The sequence below is a fragment of the Arvicola amphibius genome, chromosome 12 (assembly GCF_903992535.2).
Source record: "Arvicola amphibius chromosome 12, mArvAmp1.2, whole genome shotgun sequence".
Classification (NCBI taxonomy): domain Eukaryota; kingdom Metazoa; phylum Chordata; class Mammalia; order Rodentia; family Cricetidae; genus Arvicola; species Arvicola amphibius.
Genome location: NC_052058.2, coordinates 106,855,145 through 106,876,077, shown reverse-complemented (window position 1 = coordinate 106,876,077; position 20,933 = coordinate 106,855,145).

Genomic DNA, 20,933 nt, shown 5'->3' with positions numbered 1-20,933 from the left:
CGATAGATGGAGAGAATATAGAGAAGGGGAGGAGGGCACAAAGCAGATAGCTAACAAGTGAGGAAGAGGGACAAAGGAAGGAGAGAAGGATATAGGGATAGAGGGAAGAATAAAAATGTAGTAGAGGGGCTGGAGAGATGGCTCAGTGGTTAAGAGCATTGCCTGCTCTTCCAAAGGTCTTGAGTTCAATTCCCGGCAACCACATGGTGGCTCACAACCATCTGTAATGAGGCCTGGTGCCCTCTTCTTGCCTGCAAACATACACACAAACAGAATATTGTATACATAACAAATAAATAAATATAAAAAATATGTAGTAGAATAGAAGAAAGAAAGGGGAGAGGGCTTATGAAATAGATCTTGGTAGTGCTTTGAGCGTTTCACAAGTAATCATCCATTTGGGGCAGGGAGAGTCATGTGGTGTTAATTTCAGAAAATATTTCCATTTTGCTTTTTATTTACAGATTAAATTCCAATGATAAGAGTATTATGGCAAAAACAATAAGTCACTAAACCGGAATGTGTCGGAGAAAGAAGAAAATCTCTATGGGATATGTTTATTGTTACAATGATAAAAAACAATTGCCAGGAAATCTAAAATGACTGTCTGTACTGTGATATACACAAAGTCACAAAGTCAGGAACTTCTTAATGTGACAAAGAAATAGGTAATACAAATATCACACATAGAGTTCATATTTGAAATTTAATTATTTGATACCCCTGGGAATATAAAAATCTTGATAGCATTTTTAAATATTCTTAAATTAACATAAAAATTCCCCTATTTGTAATCAAACCCAAACTCATTTGGTTTAAGACATTAATCTTGTGTGCCTTCCAATTTAAAGTATACTTGACCACAAAAAATGCACCTCCATGGTGTATTAAACTTTCCTGGAAGACATGAAAAAAATGCCTGTTCCCTCAGAACAGTCATGAACAGCAGATAAAAAAAAATAAGATACAACCAAATTCTGACTTAGTGAGATAACAAGTTCATCAGGAACACAGGTGAGGCATTCGCCCCAGGAACATTGTTGTCCAAAAGGAAGCTTCATTACTGAAAGTCCTGGTATGGTTGATGAAGCACAAAAGTTGCATTCCTGGAGCCTCCTGTGCAAGCAACAACAGCTTTTCTGATCATGATACTTTTCCATAGAATCCATGGCGTTTATGTAAATATGGAGAGGAATCATGAGAACCTATGTCAGGAACTTCCTGGTGTCGTTAAGGTTATGTTTCACTCCAGAGTCTTAAAAGTTTCATGTCTTTCCCGAGTCTAACCCAGATCCTTCTAGAAGGGAACTTTTCAGTTTTAAGGAAAGCGCTATTCAGCTATCCAAAACTAAATCACTGTATCTAAGTATGTATAAAATGTGACCATCTGTTTAAGCTCCGCAAGAATGCAAACTTGATTATACACCAAAAACAAAAATTGATGCTTTATTTAAAAAGTAGTGCCAGATCCTTCCAGCAAGCATGTGATTTCTAGGAGTGCTGCATTGTAAAATTAATTTGATACATTTTATAGCCACATACTCAAGACATAATCTGTATGTGGAGTCTCTGATGTTGGAATGATTGATTTAAAGTATAAGCTTCATCCTTCTGATACACACACACACACACACACACACACACACACCCTATAGGTAACAAATGTGTTCTTCTAGCTTATCTGTTTTGAGGTATGTTTCATATGTTTTATAGGCTTTTCAGGTAAGGGTCCATGGCTCCTGGGGCACAATGTGCCTTCCAGTTCCTAAGAGACCAATGTAGTCTATTAGTCAATGAAATGTTCAGGCCACTGTGTGTTTCTCTATATGGTCAGTTATTAGTCAAGGAAGCATGGAAGCCTGAGAAGACAATTGGTCTTTGTAGGCCCATATTTCTATATGGTATGGCAGCCAGGCTATCAAGCCATATTTCCCCAATGGAAGTGGTCAGGTAACCTTCCAGACTGGCTTTTCCTACTTAACAAAAGGTCAGGATGTTGTTTTGCTCCTTTCTTTGTAATTTGGGGGATGCCTGATAGAAATCCTAATTCTAGCCTAAGGGACAGCTATCATACAGAACAGATAAGTAGATGTGGACCTGACTAAAAGACATTCACCTGGTTACCTAGGAAACAGGTGAATAAGTGTGAGGAATTCTTTAGGATGTGAACTCAGGATATCACAAGGGATCATGGAGAATCTCCCTCCCAATAAAGCCGTGTGAGTTGTGTTTTTATTCTTGTGCCTCCACAACTGTCCAGAAAGAGATAGCTTATGTTGGGGTCTGGTAAAGAGAAATAATTTATGGTCTGGGCTAGCACTGGACCCTGACAGGCCTTAGACATTAATCTTGTATACCGTGTATGGCTTGCAAATTTCACTTTATCATGACAACTACAACTGTATCGATCCAGGCAATTTCTAATTTATTCTGTTGTGATAAGAGTATGCAAAGTCTAATTGATCTCAATAAAATTTTCAGTCTCAGTTTTGCTCTGTCTCCTCCAACTAACCTGACTCAATTTTTTTTTGATCGTATCAGGTTATATTAGCCCAGTAAGTAAGTGCAGGCACTTAAAACACCCAAAGGGATTATGATTAGAATTTGAGCCTTTTAGAAAACAGATTGACTATGTGTCTTCTCATCTCCCTCCTTTCTTCCAAATTCAATCCCTCAGTCTCACCCACTGCTCTGTAAAGGAATACCTGTTGAACTCTCTTCTCACTCTCTGCTTTCATCCCCTGAGAACTAACCAGATCCTGGAGGAACATTATGTTTTCTTCTATTCTTTGTACGCCCTTAGATTCCCAAGCCCATGCTTATCCTAAGTCTCAGTTCTCAACTCTCAAGAAGACCATAGAACCTTCATCGGGCGCTGGATGGAGATAGAGACAGAGACCCACATTGGAGCATTGGACTGAGCTCCCAAGGTCCAAATAAGGAGCAGAAGGAGGGAGAACATGAGCAAGAAAGTCAGGACCATGAGGAGTGCCCCCATTCACCGTGACGATGGGACTGAACTAATGGGAGCTCACCAAGGCCAACTGGACTGGGACGGATGGAGCATGTGATCAAGCCAGACTCTCTGAACATGGCTGACAGGAGGGCTGACTGAGAAGCCAAGGACAATGGCACTGGGTTTTGATTCTACTGTATGTACTGGCTTTGTGGGAACCTAGTCTGTTTGGATGCTCACCTTCCTAGACCTGGATGGATGGGGGAGGAACTTGGACTTCCCACAGGGCAGGGAACCCTGACTGCTCCTTGGACTGGAGAGGGACAGAGAGGGGGATGGGGGGAGGGGAGGGGAAATGGGAGGAGGGGAGGAGGTAAAAATTTGTAAAATTATATAATTTAATAAAAAAATGGAAAAAGAAGACATTTTATCAGGAAGCCCAATTGGACACATCTGGCAGAAACAACCATGAATTACCTACCAGTCAAGAACTAGCTACCACATAGTCCTAAGAACCAGAAAAGGCAACAGAAGTTACTGAATAAAACACCTGTCTAAAAAGATAAGATCAGATATCAGCCCATAGAATTAGAAACATCCCAATCTCAGATGCCTAGATGCTAAAGTAAAAACACAACAACAGTCAGGACACGTTTCACTACTACAGTCCAGTAACCCTTTCCAAACTAAGCCCTGAGAAATCCAACATAGCTGAATCACAATAGAAATACCTTATAACAGCCTTCATAAATATGATACAGAACCTTAAAAAGGAAATCAATAAAACATTTGAAGAAATCAATGAAAACACAAAGAGTGGAAGAAAAGAAAGAAAAATGTTCAGGGCCTAAAAGTAGAAATATAATCAGTAAAGAATACCGAAACTAAGGGAAAACTACAAATGAAACTTTTAGGAAGTCAAAAGGGAATCTCAGAGACAAGTCTCACCAACAGAATACATGAGGTAGTAGAGAGAATTTAAGGCATTGAGGGCAAGTTAGGAGATATTCTTCAATCAAAGGAAATAGTAATTGTAAAATAATCTAGACTCAATCCTTTCAAGAAATGTGGAACACAACAATGAGACAAAAATCTAAGATTAGAGGAACAGAGGAAGGAGAAGAAACCCAAGTCAAAGGCAAAGAAAATATTGTCAATATGAAGAAAATTTTCCTTACTTATAGATGTCTATCAAGTTATAAAAAGCATACAGAACACCAAACACACTATATCAGGAAGAAAATTCCCTTGCACAATAATAATCAAAACACTAAATATATAGAACAAAGATAGTATATTAAAAGCTGCAAGATGAAACTACCAAGAAGCAAAAAAAGACAGACCTCCTATGACAATTACACAGGACTTCTCAACTGAGATTCTAAAAGCCTGAAAGCATGTACATATGTTCTACAAACTCTAATAGAACAGAGATGTTCTCTTAGACACCAATATCCAGCTAAACATTAAATCACAATAGATGGAGAAAATATGACATCCCATGATAAAAACAAAATTTAAGCAATATCACAAACACGGAGTTCACTAGAAAGAAAACTCCAACAAAAAAAGTTAGCCACACCCAATAAAACACAAGTTTAAAATACTCCCAGACCAACAAATAAAAAGTAAGGAAACACATACACAATAACACATACACACTCTCTTTCTCTATCTGCCTGCCCCTCACACACACACCACAAGATAACAAAATAACAGGAATAAACAAATGCTGCTCATTGATCATTTTCAACATTATTATTAATTCCTAAATAAAAATATACTAACAGAATGGGTATGAAAACAAGATTTATCACTCTGACAAACTGAAAAAAATACACCTTAACATCAAGAATAGACATCATCGATAACATCTCCAGCTCAGCCCGATCAGGGCCCTGGGACTGCATAGGGAGTGCAGGGGCTTCTTTGTTTCATTAGCCTACCTGCGGCAAGCTAGGCCCTCTCCGGAACTCCCTGGCCAGCAAAGACACTGGATATTAGGACCAGAAAACACATCTGGGAGGAAAAGAAGACACATCTGGGAGGACCAGAGGACACATTTAGGAGGACCAGAAGACACATCTGGGAGCAAAGACACCAGATACTATCACCAGAAGACTCATCTGGGAGCAAAGACACCAGATCTTAAAAACAGAAGGCACAGTGCTCATAACTGTAGACATTTTTTGGTGGTACTAAAGACTGAACCCAGGGCCTCACAAATGTTCTCCATGCATTTGACTACTGATAACTCAAGATCTCCATTACCTTTTTATGTTGAGCTAGGACCTCACAAACTTCCTCAGGTTCACTTTGAACTCATTCTTGAGCCAAGATCAGCAATGAATACTGTTTTTGCTCTCTCAGCCTACTTTTTTTCCTCATTTTTTATTAAAGATTTCCATCTCCTTCCCTCCTCCTCCCCCTTCCCTCCCCTCCCTTCCACCCATACCCCCACTCCTGTGCAGGGAAAGATGGCAAAACAGATGCTCACAATATGAAAAGAGACAATACACTGAAAGACAAAAAGGCAGCAGGGAATCCCAGAGGGATCACATTACTAAGAGAAGGCAAAAATCCTTTACAATAATGCCAAAGATGGGGGAGCTATATGGCCTTATTTTATAATCTGTGTGTACAGGGCCCATATCATAGACAGACTGACATCTCCATATCTTGTTAAGTAGTCATTTTGCATTGTAAATTGTTTCCGTTGAGGCTGGCCATCTGTGCAGGTGCACAAGTCAATAGGAGCTAGTCTTCAAATGTTTGTGTAAGACATGCTAGATCATCAGGGGCACTTCAATTAGATGTGGCCTGATGTGTGAAGTGTGATAATTTTGCTTTTCTTTCTGGTGTTTTGTTTCTACATGACATTTATTTTTCCATTACTTATTTTTAAATAAATATAACATCATAAGAAAATAAAAAAAAAAACAGAAGGCACATCTGGGAGGTATCCCTCAGCTAGTGGGAATCCCTGATTCAGTACTGTGGAGTCCCTTCTGGACTACCTTCCCTAGTGTATTCAAGTGTCCTGACCCTGTCCCAAGGCCACCTAACAAGAGGGGGGAAAGGCTGCCCTCCAGGCAGGTCTGAGGATCCCGACAAGGGAGTGTGGGCTCCTTCAGATTGTGCTACAAGGAATAGCTCCTGCTCTGGCACTGAGGAGATCCACCCAGATTCAGTCAGAGCAAGGATTGGAACAAGTCACCAAGTCTCTCCTAGCTCCATTTGAAGGAAGAGATGGGCAGGCGCCAATGCAAGAAGTCCACCAACAACCCTAAAGGCAACATGACATCACCACAATCCAGACATCCAGAAACAACAAGAATTGAACACCCTACTCCAGAAGAAATAGAAGAAATCAACCTTAAACAGAACTTTATGAAAATAATAGAGGACCTTAAACAGGAGGTAAAAACTGCCATAAAGAAATGGAGATGACAAACAAAAAGGTAGACAAAATAAATAAATCTCTCAAAGATACCCAAGAAAAACAAGAAAAACAAGAAAAACAAGAAAAAGCAATCAAACAGGTAAGGGAAACAGTACAAGACCTGAAAAATGAAATGGAGGTAATGAGGAAAACACAATCTGAGGGAAGACTGGAGTGGAAATTCTGAGTAAACGAACAGAAACGTCAGAGACAAGTATTTGCAAATGAATACAAGAGATGGAAGAAAGAATCTCGGACTCTGAAGATACTATAGAGGAAATAAACTCACAGATTGAAGAACAAAACAAATCCAACAAATTCTTAACACAAAACATCCAGGAAATCTGGGACACCATGAAAAGACCAAACTTAAGAATACTTGGGGTAGAAGAAGGAGAAGAATTACAACTCAAAGGCCCAGAAAATATATTCAACAAAATTATAGAAGAAAACTTCCCCAACCTAAAGAAGGATGTTCCTATGAAGGTACAAGAAGCCTACAGAACACCAAATAGACTGGATCAAAAGAAAGCATCCCCATGCCATATAATAATCAAAATAAAAAACATACAGAATAAAGAAAGAATATTAAGACATGCAAAGGAAAAAGGTCAAGTAACATATAAATGGAAACCTATCAGAATTACACCAGACTTCTCACTGGAAACCATGAAAGCCAGAAAGTCTTGGATAGATGTGCTACAGACACTAAGGGAACATGGATGCAAGCCCAGAATACTATACAGGGCAAAGCTTGCATTCACCATCAATAGAGAAAACAAGATATTCCAGGACAAAAACAAATTTAAACACTATGTAGCCACAAATCCAGCCTTGCAGAATGTAATAGAAGGAAAATCACAAACCAAGGAGTCCAACAATGCCCACAATAACTCAGGCATCTAGCGACCCTTCATCAGCACAACTAGAAGAAGGGAAACACACAAACTCTACTACAAAAAAATGACCAGAGTTAACAACCACTGGTCATTAATATCACTTAATATCAATGGACTCAATTCACCTATAAAAAGGCACAGGCTAAGAAATTGGATACGAAAACAGGATCCAACATTCTGCTGTTTACAAGAAACACACCTCAACCACAAAGACAGACACCTACTCAGAGTAAAGGGTTGTGAAAAGGTTTATCAAGCAAATAGACCTAAGAAGCCGGTGTGGCCATACTAATTTCCAATAAAGTTGACTTCAAACTAAAATAAATCAGAAGAGATGGAAAGGGACACTTTATACTCATAACAGGAAAAATCCATCAGAATGAAGTCTCAATTCTGAATATCTATGCCTCTAATATAAAAGCAACCACTTATGTAAAAGAAACACTGCTAGAACTCAAGGCAGCCATCAAACCACACACACTAATAGTTGGAGACTTCAACACTCCTCTCTCACCAATGGACAGGTCAATCAGACAGAAACCTAACAGAGAATTGAAAAAATTAATGGAGGTAATGAACCGAATGGACTTAACAGACATCTATAGAACATTCCACCCAAATAGGAAAGAATATACCTTCACTGCGGCTCATGGAACCTTTTTGAAAATTGACCATATACTTGGTAGCAAAGCAAACTTCCACAGTTACAAAAAAAAAAACTAGTAACCACCTGTGTCTTATCGGATCACCATGGATTAAAATTAGAATTCAACAACAATGCTAACCCCAGAAAGCCCACAAACTCATGGAAACTGAACAGTCAACTACTGAACCACACCTGGGTCAAGGAAGAAATAAAGAAAGAAATTAAAGTCTTTCTTGAATTTAATGAAAACAAAGACACAACATACTCAAACCTATGGGACACAATGAAAGCAGTGCTAAGAGGAAAGTTCATAGGACTAAGTGCCCACTTAAAGAAAACGGAGAAAGCACTCATTGGTGACTTAACAGCACATTTGAAAACTCTGGAAAAAAAAGAAGCAGACTCACCTAGGGGGAATAGAAGAATGGAAATAATCAAACTCAGGGCAGGAATCAACAAAATAGAAACACAGAAAACAATCCAAAGAATCAATAAAACAAAAAGCTGATTCTTGGAGAAAATCAACAAGATTGACAAACCCCTTGCCAAACTAATCAAACAGCAAAGAGAGAACAAACAAATTAATAAGATCAGAAATGAAAAGGGGGACATAACCACAGACACAGAGGAAATTCAGAGAATCATTAGATCTTACTACAAAAGCCTGTATGCCACAAAATTGGAAAATGTAAAAGAAATGGACTTTTTTTTTAGATAAGTACCATATACCAAAATTAAACCAGGACCAGGTAAATGCTCTAAATAGTCATGTTAGTCGCGAAGAATTAGAAACTGTTATCAAAAACCTCCCTACCGAAAAGAGCCCAGGACCAGATGGTTTCAATGCAGAATTCTACCAGAACTTCCAAGAAGACCTAATACCTATACTCCTTAAGGTTTTTCATAATATAGAAACAGAAGAGTCACTGCCAAATTCCTTTTATGAAGCTAGAGTTACCCTGATACCTAAACCACACAAAGACTCAACCAAGAAAGAGAATTACAGGCCAATCTCACTCATGAACATTGACGCAAAAATTCTCAACAAAATACTGGCAAACCGAATCTAATAACACATTAGAAAAATTATCCACTACGATCAAGTAGGCTTCATCCCAGAGATGCAGGGCTGGTTCAACATATGAAAATTTATCAATGTAATCCATCATATAAATAAACTGAAGGAAAAAAAACCATATGGTCATCTCATTAGATGCTGAAAAAGCATTTGACAAAATTCAACACCCCTCTATGTTAAAGGTCTTAGAGAGATTAGGGATACAAGGGTCATTTCTAAATATAATAAAAGCTATTTACAGCAAGCTGACAGCTAACATCAAATTAAAAGAAGAGAAACTCAAGAACATCCCACTAAATTCAGGAACACGACAAGTCTGTCCACTCTCTCCTTATCTTTTCAATATAGTGCTTGAAGTTCTAGCAATAGCAATAAGACAACATAAGGGGATCAAGGGGATACAAATTGGAAAGGAAGAAGTTAAACTTTCATTATTTGCAGATGATATGATAGTATACAAAAGTGACCCCCAAACTCCACCAAAGAACTCCTACAGCTGATAAACTCCTTCAGTAATGTGGCAGGATAAAAGGTCAACTCCAAAAAAATCAGTTTTCCTCCTATACACAAAGGAAAAGGAAGCAGAGAGTGAAATCAGAGAAGTATCACCTTTCACAATAGCCACAAATTGCATAAAATATCTCGGAGTAACTCTAACCAAGGAAGTGAAGGATTTATATGAGAAGATCTTTAAGTTTTTGAAGAAAGAAATTGAAGAGGATACCAGAAAATGGAAGGATCTCCCTTGCTCATGGATTGGGAGGATCAACATAGTAAAAATGGCAATTCTACCAAAAGCAATCTATAGATTCAATGCAATCCCCATCAAGGTCCCATCAAAATTCTTCACAGATATTGAGAGGACAATAATCAACTTTATATGGAAAAGCAAGAAACCCAGGATAGCCAAAACAATCGTATACAATAAAGGTACTTCTGGAGAATTTACCATCCATGACTTCAAACTCTATTACAGAGCTACAGTATTGAAAACAGCTTGGTATTGGCATAAAACCAGAGAAGTCAACCAATGGAATCGTATAGAAGACCCGGATCTTAACCCACAAACCTACGAACACCTGATTTTTGATAAAGGAGCCAAAAGTACACAATGGAAGAAAGAGGCCATCTTCAACAAATGGTGCTGGCATAACTGGATGTCAACCTGTAGAAGAATGAAAGTAGATCCATATCTATCACCATGCACAAAACTCAAGTCCAAATGGATTAAAGACCTCAATATTAATCTGAACACACTGAGCTTGATAGAGGAAAAAGTGGGAAGTACTGTACAACAAATGGACACAGGAGACAAGTTTCCTATGTACAACCCCAGCTGCATAGACATTAAGGGCAACACTGAATAAATGGGACCTCCTGAAGTTGAGCAGCTTCTGTAAAGCAAAGGACACTGTCACTAAGACACAAAGGCAGCCTACTGACTGGGAAAAGATCTTCACCAACCCTGCAACTGACAAAGGTCTGATCTCTAAAATATATAAGGAACTCAAGAGACTAGACTTTAAAATGCTAATTAACCCAATTAAAAAATGGGGCGCTAAACTGAACAGAGAATTCTCAACAGAAGAAGTTCAAATGGCTAAAAGACAAGGTCATGATCAACCTCTTTAGCAACCAGGGAAATGCAAATCAAAACAACTTTGAGATACCATCTTACACCTGTCAGATTGGCTAAATTCAAAAACACCAATGATAACCTTTGCTGGAGAGGTTGTGGGGTAAGGGGTACAGTCATCCATTGCTGGTGGGATTGCATACTTGTGCATCCACTTTGGAAAGCAGTGTGGCGGCTTCTCAGGAAATTCAGGATCAACCTACCACAGGACCCAGTAATTCCACTATTGGGAATTTACCCAAGAGATGCCCAATCATACCACAAAAGCATTTGCTCAACTATGTTGATAGCAGCATTATTTGCAATAGCCAGATCCTGCAAACAACCTAGATGCCCTTCAGTGGAAGAATGGATGAAGAAACTGTGGAATATATACATGTTAGAATACTACTCAACGGTAAAAACAATGACATCTTGAATTTTGCATGCAAATGGAGGGAAATAGAAAACACTATTCTGAGTGAGGTAACCCAGGCCCAAAAAGATGAACATAGGATGTACTCACTCATAATCGGTTTCTAGCCATAATTAAAGGACATCGAGCCTATAATTCGGGATCCTTGAGAAGATAATAAGAAGGTGAACCCAAAGAAAAACATATAGTAATCCTCCTGGATATTGGAAGTAGACAGGATCGCCGAGCAAAAATTGGGAACTTGAGGGTGGGGCAAGACTGGGCCAAGGGCAGATGGGGAGAGAAAAGCATGAAGGGGAGAATGGGGGGAGCTCGGAGGAATGGGATGCTTGGGATACGGGAAGGGTGGATATGGGAGCAGGGAAGCATATATCTTAATTAAGGGTGCCATCTGAGGGTTGTCAAGAGACTTGTCTCTAGAGAGGTTCCCAGGCTTCCATGGAGATGCCCCCAGCTAGTTCCTTGGGCAGCTGAGGAGAGGGGGCCCGAAAAGTCCAGTTCCTATAGCCATTCTGATGAATTTCTTGCATATCACCATAGAACCTCCACCTGGCGATAGATGAAGAAAATGACTGATCCCCACATTGGAGTACTGGACTGAGCTTCCAAGGTCTTAATGAGGAGCAGAAGGAGGGAGAACATTAGAAAGAAAGTCAAGACCATGAGGGGTGCCTTCACCCATGGAGATGGTGGGACAGAACTAAAGGGAGATCACCACCTCCAGTTGGAATGGGACTCATGGAACATGCGACCAAACCGGACTCTCTGAATGTGGCCAACGGTGGAGGCTGAGAAGCGAAGGACAATGGTGCTGAGCTTCGATTCTTCTGCATAGACGGGGTCTGTGGGAGCCTTCTCAGCTTGGTTGATCACCTTCCTGGACCTGGGGGGAGTTGGGTTTGTCTTAACATAGAGTAGGGAACCCTGATGGCTCCTGGCCTGGAGAGGGAGGGAGGGGGGTATGTGTGGAGGGGAGGGGAGGGATGAGGGAGGAGGAGGGGAGGAGATGGAAGTTTTTAAATATAAAAAAAAACATGAAAAAATAAATAAAATAAATAAAAATAAAAAATAAAATTTAGGTAAAATTCTGCACTAAAATTAAAAGGTTCTGTGCTTTTTTTTTTGCAAAAAGCAAGGTTTTTATTGCAACCTAGCTTGGAACCTGTCTCCAACACCTGGTCACAGTGAGGTAAAAAGGAGTTAAGGGTTCCCGTGTGGGGTTAGTTTTATTCATTATCAATTTATTTTTATGATTATTACAAATTTTCACCTCCTTCCCTCCTACTGTAGTTTCTCCATTGGTGAGTGTGGGGTATTATAATCTTCCACTGTTATTGCATGGGGTTTGATATGTGATTTAGTAATATTTCTTTTGCATCTGTGGGGTCCCTTGTATTTGTGACATAAATTTTCAGAATTGAGACTTCATCTTGAAGGATTTTTCCTATGATGAATATGAACTGTTCTCCATCTCTTTTGATTAAATTTGGTTTGAAGTCTATTTTCTTAGATATTAGGATAACTATACCATTTTTTTTCTTAGCTCTATTTAATTGGAAAATCTTTTCTCAACCATTTTAGCTAAAATAATGTCTGTTTTTAAGGTTGAAGCATATTTCTTGTATACAGCAGAAGGATGGATACTGTTTTCAAATGTATTCTGTTAGCCTGTGGGTTTTTTTAATAGTCAAATTGAATCTATTGTTATTAAGGGATATTAACAACCAGTGACTATTAATTTTGTTATATTTTGGGTTTTGTGGTGGTGCTGGTAGTGTGTGTGTGTTTCTCTTCTTTGGGTTTTGCTGGTGTAAACTTATCTATTGTCTGTGTTTTTGTGGATACAGTTAACTTTCTTATGTTAGAGTTTTCCTCTACTACTTTCTATAGGTCTGGACTTATAGATAGGTATTGTTTAAATCTGGTTTTGCCATGGAATATCTTGATTTCTCCAACTATGGTAACTGAAAGTTTTGCTGGGTATTGTAGCTTGGGCTCACATCTGTAATCTCAAAGTGATCTTCTACATTGAAAGTTCAGATATAATTATGATAAGCCTACCTTTATATGTTATATTTGGCCTATGTCCTTTGCAGCTCTTATATGTTCTTTATTATATATGTTTAATGTTTGGATTATTATTTTTCTAGGGGAATTATTTTTCTGGTCGACTATTTGGTTTTCTTTAGGCTTCTTGTACCTTTATAGGTATGTTCTTCTTTTGGGTTTGGAAAATTTTCTTCTATGATTTTGCTGAATATATAATCTGTATCTATGAGTTGCAGTTCTTCTCCTTCTTTTATCCCTATTTTTTCTTAGGTTCGTTCTTTTTATGGTGTCCCAGATTTCCTGGTGATTTTTTTCTTAAGAATATTTGGGATTTACCATTTTTGTTCAATGATGAATCTATTTTCTCCATTGTGTCTTCAATCCCTGAGATCCTCTGTTCCATCTCTTGTATTCTTCTAAATATTTTGCATCTGTAGTTACTGATCACTTACACAGATTTTCCATTTCCAGATTTCCCTTCATTTATGTTTTCTTTATTGTCTCTACTTCAATTTTCAAGTCTTGAACTGTTTCCTTCAAAGGTTTGACTTGTTTTTTCTTGGCTGTCTTTAGGTATTTATTGCTTTCCTCTGACTTTTGCTGGTCTTTTTTTTAATTTTCTTTATGTGAATTTTTTTCATTTCATCTTTAAGAGCCTTAATAATCTTCACAAAGTTATTTAAATGTCATTTTCTTCTGCTTCATCTGGATTGGTATAGTCAGGTGTTACTGTTGTAGGACCACTGGATTCTGGTGGTGCCATATTGCCATTTATATTGTTGAATATATTCTTACACTATCATTTACCCATCTCTTCTGCCAATTGGTATCAATGGCACTAGTGCATAAAGGCTCTGCTGATGTTGCCAGAGAGGGCAGTCAAAAGTGAGGATGCTCTGGTTGCTGAGGTTTGATGGAGGAGTGGGTCTTGTGCCAAAAACACCCAGTGGGGGGCAGCAGTGCTGGTACAGTCTGCCTGCAGTACTCATGGTGTTTTATTACAGCAACAGTATAACTAATATGGACATTGGAACCAGGAAGTAGGCTTCTGCTGTGACAGATATGACTGCTGTTTTATGGAATAAAACTTTGTGATTCTGGATTAGAAAAGCAGGACAAATCTCTCAGTGGAACTTAACAGGCACCCTAAAGGCAGCCTGAAGAAAATAGTCCTGAGGTTTCTGAAGTGAATAAATTAGCTACTAAAATAGAAGCTGTTCTTGTGATATTTTGGTAGAGAATGTATAGTTAATACAGTCCAAATGTTACTTGAAGACAATAATACAGTTGGCCTCGTAGTCACGTATTGTTCTTACAGACCTTCGATTTCTAGCTTGCGTCAGTTCTTCGTGAAATTATGCCTAAAATTCAATAGTAAAAGCCATATTTTCCTTTAAGGCCTATTTTTATTCATTTGTGTTTTGTGGACTGTGGGTTATGTGTGGGCATGCTTGTGCTACAACTACAGTGTGGATTTGCAAGACTCAGCTCTGTTCCTTCATGACATAAAACCTGGAATTGAACTCAGATTGTCGGGTTTGGTGATAGGCACCTTCACTCACTGAGCAACTGTGTTAGCCATGAACACCATAGCTTTGCAGATTTAGATGTTCTTAAATACAATCCATTTTCCTGGGAAAGGCACAAAGACATTGGTTTTATTTGTTTTATACTTTTAATTTTATTTACTAAGATGAAGCAATAACTATATGGTAAGGAAGTGTGACAAACACAGGCAATCCCAACTTAAATTGCTAAAGCAGGCAGATCACTAGTTTGAGGACAGTCTGGGCTACATGATGAGAATTATTCCAACCTGCATTGTCTCCTCTCTCTGTCTCTGTCTCTGTCTCTCTGTCTCTGTCTCTCTCTCTCTTTCTCCCACATATATGCATGTGCACAATATGCCACAACATATCACTGCTAGATACATAAAATTTCACCATCCATAGCAACAACTTTGTCGTCTTTTTTCTCCAAAGCAGACTGCAGTTTAGCAAAGGTTCAAAGGGTCAGGTACAATCCTCCAGATGTTTCTTAACACTTGTCAAATTCAAAAGTATTCATGCTGTCTGTCTTAGTTACGAAAGGCTTCAAACTCCTTGGCTGATAAAGCTCACTCACCTCTCCAGCAGTAGTTCTCCCTCTCTATTCAGAATGCAGTGTAACTTCACAGGCAAGCAAAATTCAGACATGTACATTACTATTAGGTTTCAAAAGGCAATCTGCATAATTAAATTTATTTTGAACACTGTGTAGAAAAAAAATACCAGATGGTAATTTTGATCTGTAAATGGAATAAAAAATACTAGATCTAATAATAGTGTAAACTGAACTCTTAATTTCTTTATTGTTAAAAATATTTTAAAAGAGTACAAAGAGAGGGAAGGACAAGGAATAAATAACACTGAGAATGGTTGAAAAAGACATAGGGATTGATTATTTTAAATTTACCTACAATCTTACCCCCCCCCCCACACACACACACTATGCTGACAGGGAGAAACCCCAGAAACAGGCATGTGAAACTCCTGTTGAGAAATAATTCTGTTATTTGCCTTGGTTCTCTCCGAGAATTTGAAGGTAAGTTTCTACTGCTGAAGATATTATATGCTGTAGGCACAGGGCCCAGATAATTCAATCTGACTATTTACCAAAAGTTTCTTACCTGAAGACTAGGTCTGACAGTACTAGAAGTGGATAAGCCAGCTGCCAAGTAATCCTATTCAGTAGTAATTCCTATGGATCACAGCAATGACCAGCATAGTAAGATATCTCTAAAAGTACAAAAGTGATATTTAAAACTTGTTGGCAATATCACTTTTGTACTTTTAGAGATATATTACTATGATGGTCATTGTTGTGATCCACCAAGTCCAGTTGGAATGGGACTGATGGAACGGGTGACCAAACCGGACTCTCTGAATGTGGCTGACAGTGGAGGAGGACTGAGAAACCAAGGACAACGGCGATGGGCTTGGACTCTACAGCATGGATGGGCTCACTGTGAGCCTTGTCAGTTTGGTTGCTCACCTTCCTGGACTTAGGGGGAGTTGGGAGGACCTTGGACTTAACATAGTGAAGGGAACCCTGATGGCTCTTTGGCCTGGAGAGGGAGGGAGTGGGGGTATGGGAGGAAGGGAAGGGAGGGAAGGGGGAGGAGGAGGGGAGGAGATGGAAATCTTTAATAAAAAGATGAGGGAAAAAAAAGAAAAAAAACTTGTCGGCAAACAATATCTGTATAATTAGACTTAAGGCCCATTTAACATGAAGAAAACCATGCCTGGTGCTGAAAACCTAATCAACTACACCTGTTTAGTGACATCATGGATCTGAGATAATATTTCATTACTTTTATTTCTTAGATCTGTATATTTATTAACAGCATTCTAAACACATATCCTTTTACTGGCAGTTAAGTGGAGCTGTCACCACTAATAAAATAAAATTCTTTATGGAGCATAAAGATGCTACTACAGATATGCACAGCTGGTCAAAATTCATTAACCAACTGATAATGAGGTCCCAACACCAACTGATGTATCCGCAACACAGCTTCTACTCAGGCAACATCATGGAAGGAGGGTAAAAAGAATGTAGGAGCTACCAGATCAGAAAGTCTGCTCTGAGATTGTGTTTCCTAAATAGGACAGGGGAGCTGCACCCATGATACCACAACCTGAACAATTCCAACAGCAGTCCAGATGCTGACATGACTGTGTGAAATCTCATCATACCTACCTCTACATGAAGAGCTATAAACAATTAATGAATGCTGGAAAATGGAAAATTAAACTTCCCCAGAGAGGATCCTCCTAAATGATAATCTAATTGCAAACTGTCAGCTCTAACAAGAATGTATACATAAGCAATACTAAATGAGCTCAGCAAGTATTAGCTTTATAAATATTCATTAATACATATATACACCATTTTTATTGGATTCTGTGTTCTTTTGATGACCAGTTTTTTTGAGTTCTTTATATATTTTGGAGATCAGACCTCTGTCTGATGTGGGGTTAGTGAAGATCTTTTCCCATCATGTAGGCGGCTGTTTTGTCTTGTTGACTGTATCCTTTGCTTTACAGAAGCTGTTCAGTTTCAGGAGGTCCCATTTATTAATTGTTTCTCCCAGTGTCTTTGCTGCTGGGGTTATATTTAGAAAGTGGTCTCTTATACCAATGTATTCAAGTGTACTTCCCACTTTCTCTTCTATAAGGTTCAATGTAGCTGGCTTTATGTTAATGTTTTTGATCCATTTGGACTTGAGTTTTGTGCATGGAGATAGATATGGGTCTATTTACATTCTTCTACATGTTGATATCCAGTTATGCAAGCACCATTTGTTAAATATGTTTTTTCCATTTAATATTTTTTTGTTTCTTTGTCAAAAATCAATTATCACATGTACTCACTCATATGTGGTTTTTAAACATAAAGCAAAGAAAATCAGCCTACAATCCACAATCCAGAGAACTTAGACAACAATGAGGACAATAAGAGAGGCTTACATAGATTTAATCAGCATGGGAAGTAGAAGACAAGATTTCATGAGTAAATTGGGAGCATAAGGACCTTGGGGGATGGTTGAAGGGGGGGAGAGACAGGGAGAGGAGCAGAGAAAAAGTGTATAGCTCAATAAACATCAATAATAAAAAAGCTACGTAAAAAATAAAAAATACATATGTACACAATAATGGAAGAAATGTTTGTCATAAATTTGAAAGATAATGGAGGGATATGGAAGGGTTGGTGTGAAGATGTGAGATACAATACTTTATAAATAAAACAATCAATTCTATATCATGATATATATATACATATATATATAGTAGAGAAAATTATAACAATTTGAGAAATATACAGAGAGAACCTTCTGAAAGTCTAAGTGACTGATTAGAACTTCTATTTTATAACATGCTGGACTATAGCAATTGCATAGCCACATCTTCTGTAGCTTTGGCTTCTTATTAGAGCTATGTCACCTATGTCATTAAGGGCATTAGGTAAATTCTTTGGAATGTACAACCATTCTGTCAGATGGCATCTATGTCCTATAGCAGATATTTCCCTACTTGGCTGTAACACACCCATGTAACATTTCCTCCAGAATATTTGAAGTGTCTTAATCTATGGAGTTCTTTCTTCAATTGCTATTAAAACTTTATGAAGGTGTTAGCATTCTGGAACACGGAATTGGAGGTAATATAATTCTATGTGTCCTAGCCATAAACACTCTTATTTGACTGCAAAATAAGCTGTCTTTTATACCATTTGGGGTGAGAGTTGAGAATTCTATGCCAACATTTTCATATAGTATCATAAGTGAGGTAATACAACATGCACTCTCAACTGTGCTGAGTCAAAGATAACTAATGTGATTCTGTGGCAATGGGTTTGGAAAGAAGCATAGGTCAGGGCCCATCTGGAAACAGGGGAATGTAAATAACATGTCAGCATTGTTTGCCCTTCTTCATTGTCATCATTAGCAGATTTTCCTATCCATTCTTTCCTAGATGTATAATTGAATAGCATTCCAAGTAGTCATCAAACAATATTGCATTTATGTAGTTCGTGGACATTTTGGAGAATACTGAAGAAGATCCTGTAGCAATTAAGTTGCCATTTTTCACTCCTCCCAAGTGTTAGTAACCCTGAAGGCAGTAATCAATCATTTCTTCACATAATTGACATTTTGAGTATTTTATATAAACTGAATGTTATTATGTATTGCTGGTGAGACTCTTCATTTATAAACCTACTCTGAAAAAAATCTCTGAAAATTTGCAGAATTAAATACTCATCCATGTAGGACTCAGCACTCCCACTAAAATAAATGAAAGAAGCCAATATATTGTTGTGGAGTGATTTCCTCCACTAAAACATTAAGCTCATAAGGCCTAGAAAGTAAACTGACCTCATAAGTTGTCAAAAGGGTAACAAGGCTCTCCCATTGTCATTTAAGGGTAAATGACTCCTGAGTAAAGAGACTGTCTGGACTGGCCTGTCAAAGCTGTCTATAAGAGTTTTTATGACTCATTGAAGTACATGTATGCTGTGCACAGAACTTCAGGGAACTGAACTTTCACAGAAACTTCTAGAAGTTTCTGGAAGCTGTCACTTTTGCTGTTGTAAGCTTTTTAATTTTACGGCTGCCTTTGAATTTTCCTTATTTCTAGAAAAAAAATCACCAATTCATACTCCTCTGCATAACTCCAAAAAACAAACTAGTTCAGAAAATTGGACTTAAGTAGATTCATTACTTTGGTCCAACACTGGTACCCTTTATGGGTAGACTGCCTCAAGTTTCCCCAGGAAAAAAATCATAGAGCACATACTCATATGAAAGAATTGTTGTATAGCACATGATAAAGGGATTCATGGCAAGAAATGGAGGGAAGAAATGAAGAAGGAGCTCAGAAGGAATGTTGCTTCCTTGTTTTATTCACATGGCTTGCTCAGCCTACTTTCTTTTAGTAACCAGGACAACTTGTCCAGGGGTGGCACTGTCCTTGTGGGTTAGACCTTCTTACATCAATCAATAAGTAAGAAGATACCCCAAAGACTTGGCAACAGGCCATTCTGAATGATGTATTTTCTCAATTGTGTTTCCCTATTCAATGATGACCCTCATTTGCAACTGGACTATCTTTTGTGGGATTGCCAGTCAGCCAATAAGAACACATAGATTATTATTAAATATGAAAGCTTGGCCTTTAGCTTAGGCTTGTCCCCAACTAATTCTTATGACTTAAAATAGCCTGCTTTTATTACTAAATATTCTTCCATGGGGCTTGGGTAGCCCTGTATTGTTTGTCTGATTTAGTCCACATCTTCCTGGCATCTTTCCAACTGTCTTCTTCCCAGAGTTCACTCTATACCAGGAAATCCCATTTATTCTTTCTCATCTAGTTATTTACCATTGGTCTCTTTATTAAACCAATCGGGGTGATATGTATTTACACAGAGTAGAGAAATATTCTTTTCATCTAAATTAAAGGGAAAGGTCTTAAGTCTAACACAGAAAAACTTTATATAATAAGAATAATTATCAGGTAGTAAACATTCACAATGTCCATTCCATTTTTATTTGAGAAATTACTTTATCAACCCTATCTTGGTGAGCTCAAAGTTTTATATCTAAAACATTTTTTATTGTAACTTGTATTACCATCCTAAAAATATGTTTTAGACCTAAAATTTTCTACTAGATAAACAACTTAAGCTTTTACATCTCTCAACCTTATGCACTGCACATCTCTTATCTTGAATTTGGTAACAAGGGAAACTGTATCTATAACTATATCATCTTCATCCCTCATCAGAGACTCAAAAGGGATAACATATTACCAAGTAAATAGGAAGTGCAGAACAAAGAACTTCCAAAACTACAGAAATTACAGAGCAGCTAGATGCCTGGATAGTCACTGAAGGGTCCTTTGCAACACTGGATTCATCTTTGGCCTACAGTCCTAGATAATCTGACAGACATTTCTATGAAACAAGAATTCTGAAGGGCTGTCCAACCTTGTCTTGGTAAATATTTCCAGTAACTTTCCTTTGTTTCCTGATTATCCACTTTGAATGACATACTATCAGTAGTTGCCCAAGGGAATTTTCTTGCCCAAATGGTTAGCTTTGTCACATAGAAAGCAAATATGCCCTTATATTTTTTGAAGAAAATTGGCACAGCTAGGAGCAACTGTGTCTCAGTATCATGAGAAGCCTTAGTTATTAAACCATCTTAAATTTCATATTCTTTAGGATTCTGAAGTATTTGAAGACCACCTGTCTATCTAAAATATGTGTGTT